This window comes from Equus asinus, chromosome 17 (assembly GCF_041296235.1).
Source record: "Equus asinus isolate D_3611 breed Donkey chromosome 17, EquAss-T2T_v2, whole genome shotgun sequence".
Lineage (NCBI taxonomy): Eukaryota > Metazoa > Chordata > Mammalia > Perissodactyla > Equidae > Equus > Equus asinus.
In genome coordinates, this window is record NC_091806.1 from 38,510,780 (window position 1) to 38,522,826 (window position 12,047).

Below are 12,047 nucleotides of genomic sequence, written 5' to 3' on the forward strand. Positions count from 1 at the left end.
GATCAAAAGCCCATGAAGGAAGCCTGTGACTCCCACAGCGTGTGAGGCCAGCACCCTCCCCTACTGGCTGGGTAATGATGGGTGCTCTGGTCGCCTTGGCTGATGAAGGTCAGCACAGGGCTGAACCTGGTCAGCTCGGCCTTGGGATGTGTGCCTTCGTGGTGGAGCTGGTGCCAGCAGCCGGTACACCCAGGTGGGTGCCTCGGGCCCAAAGGATGGAGAAAGTCAAGGGCTGGAGAACCAGCACCTGCCCTTTAGCACCATTTAACCCTGGTGACAACTCCCCAGAGATGTCTTATTCCCCCAGTTACCAAAGCGGAAGCCGGGGAACGGGCTTGAGGTACCTTATCCATTAGCTCCAGGTCACCTACCACAGCGTCCTTGTGGCAGAACTCAACCCCAGATCTGAGCTCCAGGCTCTGACCACCAGACTCACTTGTCCCACGCTGCCTGGTATAGAGAACGTTTGCCTGGAGAGTCTCCAAGCTGTCGCCTCGACAGTGGGCAGCCCCACAGAATACAGGGTGAGTGATGTCGGGAAGACTGTGAAGCTGAGATACGGGGCTTCATCAGAGAGTCTTGTCGCTTCCCCACTGGAGTCCAGGTCAGAGCTGTGGGATGACGTCACTCCCGTGACATCACTCCCGGATGTGAATGGGGGTGGGAACACGGTGGGGAGGACAGGACACACGCTGTCCACTGCTGCCCTACAGCCCATGACCCCAGACCTGCCCCCACAGCCTGGGGTCCCTGGACAGCCCCGAGGATCGGCTTCCTGCCCATGACTCCCATGTACCTGAACCTTCACACAGCCCCATCGGTGCTTTCCTTATCAGTAGAGGACACACGGTGCCTCCCAGAGCCCCTCATCGCGACCCTCCTCCACTGCTTCCACCTCCCCAGGCTCTCTCCTCCACCCATCCCCTCCCTCCTCTCTGCTCCACAGATTCAAGGCTCCGAGAGCTGCAGCTCTGACTCTGGTCCTCTCTCTCTCCCCTTTCACAGCCAAGCATCTCTCACCGTCTCCACCTCGTTGCCTTCCACCCTCATCTCAGCCCTCTCGCAGAGGTCACCAGTGACTTACTGCTGAATCCACCAGACGCTTTGCTGTGTATTTTCTAACTTCGCTGTGCTTTTTGCTCTTGGAAGTCAGACTGGCTGAGTGGCTGATCACATGGGACTCGGAACTAGACAGCTGTGTCTGAATCCCGGCTTACACTTGCCAGCTGTGCGTGGTTGGACACGTACCTTAGTTTTTCTGAACCTCAGTTTCATCCTCTGTGAAATGGGGCTAATGATAGTATCTACCTAATAAAACGATGGAGAGTGAAAAGAGCACATAGCAGGCGCCCGGTGGATGACCGATGACTCACCCTCCTCCTAGCCTTCTCCTCTTTTATCTGTCCCCGTTACGGTTTTTAGCCCAGTCCCTGGTGTGTGGCGCGAGCTTTCCCGGTTGGATCTGCTAACTGACTCCCAGGACCTGGGGCGGCCCCTCCCACTCGGAGCTGGGGCGCAGACTGTGGGGCTTCCTCCTGCTGCTTTCCAAGGGCCCCAGAAGAGCCTCTCTGCGCCGCTGCTATTCTTCTCCATCCTGGAGCTGGGCGTTGCCTCTTCGTCCACCTTCCTGGGTTGCTGGCACCTTCTGCTACACGTGGCCAGTGAGTGGTCAGTGAGGTCTCTGTGGGGCAGAACAGGTGCACCCTCACTCTGTCCCCAGGGCCTGGATGGGGTAGGTAAAGGGAGGAGGAACAACGGGAGCAGAGAGGATGGAGATAGGAGACAGAAGCCTGCCCTCCTGCACCCAGTGAGCAGTGGCCCGGGCGAGCCCCACTGCATCCACACTGGGGGGCCCTGTGCAGTGGCCCGGGCGAGCCCCACTGCATCCACACTGGGGGATGCTTCTCTGAGGACACCATGAAAATAGGAGAGAGGGCTGGGGACGAAGATGTTTACAAAAACTTAAAGCTCAGCCCCGATGTAAAGCCCACTGGGGACAACAGCCATGTGGTGACGCCAGACCCAGGAGCGAGCAGCAGTTGCCACAGAGAGGAAGAGCAGGGGGTGCTGCCTCTGGGTCCTGGCCGAAGCCGGCAGCTCAGCACGTGCTGTAGAGGATGGTTACAACAGCTCGCCTTGCAAGGGGCTTCCACCCGCTCGTTCCCCTGACCCTCAGGACAGGCCTGAGAGTGGCAGGGAAGGGATTGTGACCCATGTCACAGGTGAGGAAAGTGAGGCTCGGAATCGAGGTGAGCTGGTCGAGGTCATGGCCAGCTCCAGCATCCAGGCCTGACTCCTGGGCAACCTTCTCCCCAGGGACTACTGTGGCTACAGGAGGGATTCAGCCCAAAACATGTGGTCTGAGGACTCAGCCACCGCTGCCTGGTCTGCTGAGAGGGAAACGGGACACAGGGAAGCAGGAACAGAGGACCCAAAGGATGATGGGATTGCATGGGCTTCCGGGCGATCAGAAGGCAGGTAGCCTGGCTGTTCCTTCCTCCCCCGACCCCAGTGCTGAACCCAGCTGAGGATGTGCCCACGGCTGCAGGAGCCCCTCCTGAAGCCTGCCACAGTAGGGACGGCAGCCCCCAGCCTCCGTCTGGGCCCGAAGCACCTGCTGTTCCTGGGAGCTGAGCTCAACATGGCCTCCGAGGACTCTTCTCCAGCACCCGGCCTCTCCGAGGCTCTGCTGATTCCAAAGGCCAGGCTCCTGGCCGCTCAGAGAAGACCCACTGGGGAGGCCCTTGCACAGCCAGGGATGCGGTGGGAGGTCTGGATTAGGGCAAAGCAGTGGGCGGCCACGCCCCTGCGGCCCCACCCAGGGTGGATGATGCAAAACACAGATACATGGCTCTTTCCTGTCCCAGGCTGTCCCCAAATGTGACCATACATGTCACCATCCCCCGGGTGAGCCAACTGCAGCCCCAGCTTGTTGTAGGAGGCCTCCAGGGCACAGGGACTCCTCATCTCTCAGGAGACCCCCAAAGGGAAGCTGCGGGCACCCCCGAAGTCCTGCCGAGGAGGTGGAGGGCAGCCCTTGCCCTAAATATTCACACCCCAAGTCCTTCAACAAAACACACCCAAAGTTTGTTGGGCTCAGCATTTTGCATTTGAAGAGTCCACTTCACTGTGCGAGTGAAGGAGTGTTTGATGCCAAGAACTTCTGATGGATCCAGTGGTGTCGACGACGTCCTTGATAAGGTCCATGGCATCATGAGCCAGCACTGACTGTGTGCCTGGCCCCGTCAAGGGTCCTGACACGCATACGTCAGTCCATCCTCACAACACACTCGTGACAAAGGTGCCAAGCTTTTCCCCATTTCCCACAAGAGGGAGCGAAGTCGTGGAGAGGTAAAGGAATTACCCTCAATCACACAGCTGGGTCGGGGCAGAGCTGAGACTGCTGGACTCCAGAGCCGGCTGTGCTAACACTGAGCGCATCGCTGAGTCCAGAGCACCCAAGACCAACGGTGAGATGGCATGGGACAAATGCCACACCCTGGAGGGGAAGGAGTCCTGTTGATCTACTGGTGGACGTTCGGAAGAGCATCGCTGTCTGGTACCCACCTCTGTCAGGTGCCAGCAGACTGCAGGATGCACACCCCAGTACTTGGAAGGCTGCAAAAGAGAGCAACCAGATGTCCTTGGCGCAGATCTAGTTTGCACCTGCCATCCTGGCGTCCCGCCTAGACCAAAGCTCTTCTTTGGGAGATAAATTATCTGGTCACTGTAGATGCTGGGAAAGTTGCTCTCTACAGACAGAAAGCCCCAGAGACATATGACGAGAGGCCACCAGGTGGTGGTGTGACATCAAGACTGAACTTGGACACCCACTGAGGTTGCCGATCCCAGTGGGGCCAGCTCTGCCCAAGGCTGCAGCCAGAAAGATATTTCTTTGCAGCGTGAAGCAGAATTGGTCACAGACGACACAGCCAGGAAAGTCACAGGAAAGAGACGCCAAGCTGGTGCCTTGCTGGGCTCTTCCACTGACACCCCCTCTTCCAGTGGTGGTCCCCTGAGGTCCCCTGGCTCAGGCACTAATCATGGCCTCTGGGAGGTTCTAAAATTATTCCACATGCATTATTAGTCTTATCTTACCAACAGGGCTACGTGGCCGGGCAGAAGTCATCCTGCTGTGGGACAGATCAGCAACAAAAAACCCTCCACAGTGATCATCTTACAAGGTTTGAGTAATGTTAACTTAGTGAGGATGCGGAGAAATCCTTTTCCCCTTCATAAAAATTGTATCACTCTTTCTAGATGTTCAAAATGGAGATAGACTACATACACCAAAAAGAACTCTAGTTTATTTGGGATTACTTGCCTCTCCTAGTTCTCCCACTCAACACTGGAGAGCATTACTCACCCTCAGTTACAAACGGCGGAGTGACTTGCTGAGGGAATCGTCAACAAGTCTTGTTCTAAATATATTTACCATTTGTTTTCAGGTCTCTGTGGTTTACACTGCTGTAGTTGTTATTCTCTCTGTCGTTTCTTTTTTGCAACCGAACAGCTCTTTAGGAGACTTTTTTTTTTTTTTTTTTTTGGTGAGGAAGATTGGCCCCGAGCTAACATCTGTTGCCAATCTCCCTCCTTTTGCTTGAGGAAGATTGGCCCTGAGCTCAGACCTGTGCCAGTCTTCCTCTATTTTTTACGTGGGACACTGCCACAGCATAGCTTGATGAACAGTGTGTAGGTCTGCACCCAGGATCCAAACACGTGAACCCCGGACTGTATGAACTTAACCTCTATGCCACTGGGCCCGCCCCTTTAGGAGACATTTTAAAGGCTTGCAGATACGTTCTTGGTAAACAGTCCATTGCTGTGCATTATTTGGCTTCAGAATCTGGGCTGCCCAGCAGTGCCCATTCCAGGGCTGCCAGCTGGCTGGTCTTGGGGCCAGACAGGCCAGAGGACACAGCAACTTGCAATGCAGCATCACAAAAATGTCTGTGCTGAGGAGAAGAGGTTCTTCTTTCTATTTAACGGTGTTATCTACTTAAGTACTTGGTTATTTAATTAAGAGTATTTTGGCAAAAGGGACACTAATTTCCTTTCCACCAGCTATAGGAGCATCTACAGGCAGAAACCTCGGTTAACAAGCACCAGACTCCTGATGAACTCTGTGGTGGTTCAGGGTTCCTCTGAGTCAGTGCCTGGGGAAGCTGCCCGCCTGGACCTGCCTCCTACAGGAAGTCCTCCTGACATTCCCTCACCGTCGGGAGCCGCAGCTGGTGAAACCCTATGGGTTTTGTGCCTGGGCCCAGCTTGCCTTACTGGGCTGGCTGCCTCACGGACTTCAGTCTCGTGTCTCCAGCTGGACTCAACACAGCTGGAGGACAGTATCCCCATCTTATACTTGTTTGCGATCCCCACGATCCCCAGCACATGCCAGGCGACAAGAAAGATTGCTTGAATCAATTCTGATTTGTTGATTGATCCTAAGTCCCTTTAGAGAGTGTCCAGGAGCAGATTCCTCGAAGGAACTCCTAAGCATGGACCTAAAGTACCCTCACCACGCATCATATATTTAGCGATTCTTTTTTTTTTCATTTCAAGAAAAAGTGGGGACTCTTACCTATTCCTAACTACAAACTATTTACTCCTAACTCTTGTAACTATTTCCAACTATTATTCTCTTCTCTGTTCTAGTCTATTCTCTACTATGATTCTCAAAAATTTCCCACCCCAATGTGAGCTTGCCATTGTCCAGAAAACGGTGTCTCATTATTATCATAAGAACTAGAACATGATAATGTTAACAAAATTCTCTTGAGAAATCATAATCAAAACTTGCACCCCCTTGATGTTTTGTCTTCATTCACCCAATAATTATTTACTGAGTAACTACTAAGTACGAAGGACTGGGCTGGGCTCTGGGAAGAGAGTAACAAACAGGGAAAAAAAATCCCGTCCGTGAGAAACAGACAGTCTAGTCAGTGGGAAATAAACAATAAACAAGTAAGCAAGTAAAATATATTAATACATGGTGACTAAAGAACAAGGAAGCTTGCCCACCCAATCTGCCTCTAACAAAGTCCTGGGCTATGATGGGGTGCCCTCCTGCCAATCATGTCGGCCCCAGGAGAGGATGCATAAAAGGCCACAAGACTTTCCCCCTTGAGATAGACACCTGACTATCTGAGCAAATGCCTTCTGTTCCAGTTACTCTTGCTGCATAACAAACAACCCCCAAACTTAGGGGCGTAAAACAACCATTTTATTATGCTCCTGGATTCTGTAGCATAGAAGTTGGACACGGTATAGTGGGGAGAGGTTGTCTCTGCTCCAAGATTTCTGGGACCTCTGCTGGGAAGACTCAAAGTTGGAAGTGACCTGACAGATGGGGGCTAGAATCATCTGGAAGCATCTTTACTAATGCCTGGCAGATGATGTGGGGTTGTCCTCTGGGCCTGGGCTGGGCTGTCAGTGGGAACACCTTCACTGGCCTCTCCACGTGGTTTCCATGTGGGACGACTTGGGCTTCCTCACATCATGGCAGAGTTCCAAGAGTGAGCATCCCATGAGAGCCAGGCGGAAGCACATGGCATTTTTACAATCTAGCCTCAGAAGTCACATAGCAACAGTTCTGCCCTACTCTTCTGGCCAAGGCAGTCACAGAGGCCCATCCAGGTTTAAGGGCGGGGGGACACAAACACGTAGACCCCACTACTCAAGGGACAGGATGTCAGGATCACATCAGAGGAAGAACACGTGGATGGGAGACACTGTTGCAGCCAACTTTAGAAAATGCAATCTCCTACACCTTCCGTGTCTAATTGTCAAAAAAAAAAAAATCGTTATCTAGATCTACTCAGAGTTATCTCACAGGCAGAGAGCTATAATCACTCAAGCAGAAAGTGATCATATCTGAGTGTTATGTAATATTTTATTTCAAACAGATAATAAAAGAGCAGAGGAATAATCCTTTGACTGATCAGCCCTGTACGGAAGGCACTCTTAACCACTTGAAATTTCTGTCTTGTGCCTTATTTTTAAAGAATAGAAAATTAGGCCTAGGCTAAAGAAAGGACTTATTCTTGATTTGGGTCATGTGCCAAATCAAGTTTCTTCATCTCTAAAAACCAGGGTGGCAAGATCAACTTCCTCATGGGGTCACCGTGAAAATTAAATGAGATAATTTATGCTCTCCATGCTTGGTGACCACTCTGGACAGAATGTCTATCATTTAAACTACCAGTAGCATTGGTATATTTTTGTGGTTTTTTCAATCCACTACAATAAAATGTCTTCCCATCAATATTGCTATCATTTTCATGTCGTTGAAATTCACCATAAATGACATGCTTTTGAATCTGTAAACATATGAAGGGTCCTTTCGGGGGAAATGATGGGTTCGCTTCCATAATGGTCCTTCAGTAGAGCAAGTCTTGGGCTTGCAGAGTTCCAGAAGAATGAGCCTGGCTGATCCAGCGGGCTCTGGGAGCAGCTGCTGCATCCTGCACATGGGGAGCTTGAGGTTCTGGAGGCTCCGTGAGAACAGAGAAGCAAGACGGTTGACTCAAGGCCAACCTCCTCTCACCAACCTGGTGTCCTAGCACCCAGCTCAATCAGCTTGGGGCCAGTCTTAGGCCATCACTAGTGTGTGGAGGTGGAAAGAGCCAAGCTCTCGTTGCCACAGGGCCAGCAGATTCCCGCCCTCAAACCAGAGACCTAGTTGATCCGTGCTTCAGGAAAGGGGCCTCATAGTTGCTCCTTGGTCACCAAGGCAAGGTCTCCAGGGGTTGCCATGGAGATGAGGTGCCATATTGGTTGGGGGAGACAACCCTCTCGGGAGCAGATACCACCCTGTGGAAGAGCCAGAGACACAGGGAAACCAAATGTTAGAGGAAATGAGAGGAGAGGGATTCGAAAACGCAGAGGAAGGAAGAGAAAGTGACTCACTGTGAAACTCTGTAGTCATCCGGGTCTTAGGAACTGAGAGTTGTGGGTGTGGGTATGTGTGCATGTCTGTCTATCTTTCTGTCAAGCTCTCCTTCCACACATAAGGATGAAGCCCTCAGCTGTCACCCACCGACATGTGTCCAGGGTCTGTAGCTCCGCCACCTCAACCCAGCCCCATGAAGCTGAGGTGGCTCCCAGGCAGCGATGGTGGCCAGCTTTCGAGTTGAGAAGTCCTGGGTTCAAGTTCTGCCACTTCCCATTTGTGTGACTTACAGCAAGTCCCGTGGCCTCTCTGCAATGCTATTTCCTCGCCTGCAAAATGGGAAACATAATCCCTGTTCAGCCTTCCTCCAAGGACAGTTTTAAGGTTCCAGTGTTTAATATCTGTGCCCTGAGACAACGTAAGTGCCATCGAGGCAGAGACCACAATTGCCCTGTGCCCTGCTGGACTCCTAGTGCCTCTCACAGAGTAAGCATTCAATAACTATTGGGTGAATAAGTAAACGATAGGATGATGGTGAACTCAGCCCCCACCCAGGATGGGACATGAAGCAGGAAAGCTCTTCATGCCTCACTTGTTCCCTTCTGCACGACACTCTCCTCAACGTGTGGTCCACAGACCAGCAACAGCATCACCTGGGAGCTTGTAGAAATGCAGAGCCTCAGGCCCACCCCAGACCCACTGAATCCTAATTTCTGGAGTTGGGACCCAGAAATTTACGTTTTAACGCACTCCTCATGATTCTGATGCTCATCAAAGTTACTGGACACATCAGGGTGAGGGTGACATAGGGTACGAACTTCCACGCCCCCCTTCTTGGGGCATCTACCTCCTACCTGGCACAGGTGTGCCTTCCCCAGCCCACCCCCACCCCTTCCTTGGCCTGCCTGGAGCAGGGGAACATGCAGTGCAGGCTGGCGAGGGCCTGAGGAGGGGAAGAGGCCTTGTCTTCCGGACGGAGAAGGTCTGCCCCCTTCCTGTTTCAGCAAAACCTGCAGATGCTGTGAGGGGATCAGGAGATAAGCTTTGCACGTGCACAAGAGCTTTGCAAAGAGGTCCCTTCCCAACCCAGCCAGCTTCTCTGCACCCCGGCAATGCCCCAGGGGGACAGCCTCACGCCAGGGGTCCCAGGTTCCGCTCCCGTCCATCCCCCTGGCCTCTCTGCTGAAGTCACTGCCGCCGCCTCCTCGAGGGTCTGAACATTACCCTGAGCTGTTGGGAACACAAAGAAAAGATGAACCTCTGAGATAAGTGCTCATGATAAGAAGTGACATGATAACCCTTGTCCTGGTGCATCTTCTCAGGAGGGCCTGACTCGAGGTACCTAGAAGCAGCTGTTCACACACACGAAGGAGGGATGGGGAGCAGTTATTGAAAGAGGAGGGCTGGGTTGCCAGAGATGTCAAAACAAAAGGCAGGAAGGCCAGATGACAAGTCCGTTACTTGTCCAGAAAAGCCAACAGCTCGTGTCCAGGATCGAGGGAACAGCAGCTGGAACCAGGCTGTGGGCTTCAACTAGTGGCTCAGCCTTGGGAAGAAGATGGGGACCTGGCCACACCAATAGGAATGGTGGAGTAGGGGGGTGACAAATCCACTCAGCTCTCTGTAGGGCGGTCAACCCTGGGTGCCTGAGGGAACTCTGGGCACCACATTCTGGAAGGCTTGTAAAGAATCGGTGTCTTTTGCAAAGAGCTATCATGTTGTCGTGGGAAGGACAGCTGGAGAAGCAGATGTCCAGCCTAGATAAAGGACAATTTGGAGGAAGCCACAGGAAAATCGTCTTGAAGTACTTAAGAGACCTTGGAGTGGAAGAGAGGGCAGCCTGGACCGTGTGGCCCAGTGAAGAGCAGCTACACTCAGCCCCAGTCCAGGGACGCCTCCCCCTCATCAGGGTGCTGCCCTCGCTCCGGCCACACTCAGCGACGTCCCAGTTGCCAGATGCACTCCCTAGACTGAGGAAGCCCTTACACATCCGCAGCCCCCATCTTCCAAGCCTGGGCCTGCTGGATGCGAGAGTGAGGGCCTGGGTTTGGAGTCAGGAAGCTTCGAGTTCCCGTCCTGTCCCTGCACCTTCCATCCCCTGCTGGTGTCACCCTGTCTCAAATCACAGCCTCTCCCAGCATCAGATTTCCTTGTCGGTCAACCGGGGATGTTGGTCTCTGCCCTGAAGGGTCGTAATGAGCACACATTCACTCACTCAGCGAATGCTTATCTGGCATCTGCTGGTACAGGCTATCACACTCCTGCACGGATGCTCCAGGGGGTTAAACGAGCAACCAGGAGAGGCCCAGTGCTTAGGAAGGGCTCAGTTAGTGCTGCTCGTGGCTGCCTGGACCCACCTATCTCTCTGATCTTGGTGGTGAGCAGAGGACCATGAGATGCAGGCCCCCGACATCTGGGACTGTCAAACCCTCTGACTACAGCACTCTAGGTGCGTGGAGGATGGATGGCTCAGAGAATACCCGATCCCTATCTTCAGCCCTCTGTGGGCACGCGGTTTTCTTCAGTCAGCAGATCTCAGGTTGCATAAATAAGTTGGGGATTGCCCATCCAGCACACTCTGTCCTGTGTGCGTGCACGCAGAGCCCCAGCCAGCCCTCGGGGCAAGGTGGCACCCAGCACCTCCCAGTGCAGACCAGGATCAGTGTGGGGAACAGGCGAGCGAGGCCCACCTGAGGGACAATCATAAGGCGGCTAAGCACGCCGGCTCTGGAACTGCAATCCTAGCTCCTCAATGTGTCGCTGTGTGACTTTGGGCCAGCACCCTAGCCTTTCCAAGCCTTGGTTTCCTTACCTAGAAAACAGCGAAACTAACTCTTATGACCTGCAGTCAGACAGCCCAGGCGTGGATCCCACCTCCACCACTTATTTGCTGTGTGACTTTTACAAGTGTCCCAGCCTCTCTGTGCCTCAGTTTCTTTATCTGCGAAATGGGAGTAATAACAACAGTACCTGTCTCACAGGGTTGTTGTGAGGATTAAGCGGGTTTGTACACACAGAGCCCTTGAAAGGAGGCCTGGCCCAATAATTGCATGCCCCAGTGGTATAGGCTGGGTTCCTCCAGAGCTGACTCTGACACGAGGATTTTAGTGCAAGCAGTCTGTTCAGAGAATGATCCCAGCAGCCCCTCCAGGGAGGTGGGAAAGTGAGGCAGGCACAGGGAAGAAGCCGAAAGAGTATGCATGAACAACCAGGTGACCTTCATAGACAACTGGGCCTCAGTCCTCCTAGGGGTCTCAGAGGGATCAGAGAGAGGTCCCTCAGCATCCTCCCACATGAGGCCAAGGAGGCTGGGATGGCTGCAGTAGAAAACAGAGGAGTGTAAGGGAAGAGAGTGCCAACAGTGATCGCCACACCAGACTTCTCTGAAAAATTCAGCAGTCTCCTTTGGGCCCCACATGCCACTTATAATGACAACGACAACCGAGCTCAGGAGGGAGTGGAGGGTTCTGGGCCAGCATTCGCTTCATGCCAAGGTTGATCAAGGGTCTCCACCCTTGATTTGAGGGATGTCTGCAAAACGGCTCCCTCTCTCACACCGCCCTGGCGGGGACCTGAGATCATCTTCCGAAGCATTTTAAGCAAGGCCAGGATTTGACCCAACAGGCATCTGAGAACCATCCCTCCAGCTGAGGGAGGACAGGAGCTCAGGAAGCAGGGCGCTGAGGGGGCCTGGCGCAGGGCAGCGGGGGTGGGTGGCATGGTGGGTCCTCCAGCAGCCCTGGTAAGGCACACCACGCATGGTTCTGAGGGATGGGCCACCAGGGTCTCCAGGTGGGGACAGGGAATTTAAGGAGCTGAAGGCTGGAAAGCTGGGCGAGGAGGGGTCTGAGGTGCTCCTGCAGTGGGGAGCTGCTCTGCTGGGCAGAAGATTGGGACGAAGCTTCAGTGCGGGGTCTTCCTTGGCCCAGGATTGCAAGGCTGCTGAGCCTGCAGACAGAGCCTCTGAGAAGAGCCAGGGAGGCAGGGACTGATGCATGATTTCAGCACAAGGGTGCGGCTACTTCTGATGACATGGAGGTCCAGTGGAGAAGCCGTGCCATCGCCTTACCCTGAGGGAGGTGCTTTCAACAGGCTGAAGTCATTAGGATGCATTTTGGATGCTGCGTGGCACCAGCCGAGGAGTGAGGGGCATTAAGGG